The sequence below is a fragment of the Eurypyga helias genome, unplaced genomic scaffold (genome assembly GCF_000690775.1).
Source record: "Eurypyga helias isolate BGI_N326 unplaced genomic scaffold, ASM69077v1 scaffold9824, whole genome shotgun sequence".
NCBI classification, from domain to species: domain Eukaryota; kingdom Metazoa; phylum Chordata; class Aves; order Eurypygiformes; family Eurypygidae; genus Eurypyga; species Eurypyga helias.
The window spans coordinates 12,601-13,426 of record NW_010246890.1 but is presented as its reverse complement, the minus strand read 5'-3'; the positions used below and the strand labels follow the sequence as shown (position 1 = coordinate 13,426).

Genomic DNA, 826 nt, shown 5'->3' with positions numbered 1-826 from the left:
GAGAGAGGCAGCCGCCGCGGGAAGAGCACAGCCGGACTTTCTCCTTGTTTTTATCCATTTCTGCAGGATCATGTATTTATAAGGGATGAGGTGGGCCACAGGGATCGCAGGCCTGAGGTGCGGCCTACCCAGTCAGTGCAGAATCAGGCCCTCCACTACCGGAACCGAGAGCGCTTTGCCACAATCAAATCAGCATCTTTGGTAAGCAGCCACCCCACCCCACCTCCCCTCTCCCCCTCTCCCTCTGCAAAGGGCTCAGCGATTTTTTTTTTTAATTTTTTTTTTCCCCCTTTCCTGATTTTTTTGGTTGTTGTTGTTGGCATAGCAACTAGATATTGCACTGAAGGATATTTTAGCTCTCTGTGTGTGAGATGTAAAATGTGGAATATATTTAATTTCTCTGTGTATTTCCAGTATATGTGAGATAAGCCACCTTCCTGGTGAAGTTAATAACATCCCAGATTATTTTATTTTTTTTTTCCTCCCCCTCCCCTCTTTTCCACCCATCCCTTTCCTCAATATGTTTATTTGCATGTGCATAAAGTGTGTATATGTGCTCCTGTGAAATGTGTTTAAACGCTGTGGAGATGCAGATGGGGTTTGAAACAATAAGGTCGCTGCTGCTTCCCGGCTGAGCTGCTGGCTGTTTTTTCATTCATTCATTTATTTCAAGCAGCCGTACCGTGACTGCATTTTTTTTCAGCTTGATCCCTCGGAAGGATTGCTGGGTTGCGATAACGGAGAGGGCTTACAGCGGGCTGTGGGCTTACAAAGAGGGAGGGGGATGGGATGAATCCATCAAGATTTGTACTATTGCAAATGTGAT

The 826-nt window shown here is 45.9% G+C and overlaps 1 protein-coding gene across 1 annotated transcript in view; it reads left to right on the top strand.

Annotated features, from left to right (window-relative positions):
* LOC104508826 (serine/threonine-protein kinase TAO3-like) overlaps positions 1-826 on the top strand; it is a gene marked incomplete at its 3' end in the record, with an annotated part of 12,171 nt that overhangs the window by 458 nt on the left and 10,887 nt on the right. The window contains exon 2 of the mRNA XM_010150568.1: positions 8-201. The remainder of the gene's footprint in view (positions 1-7; positions 202-826) is intronic.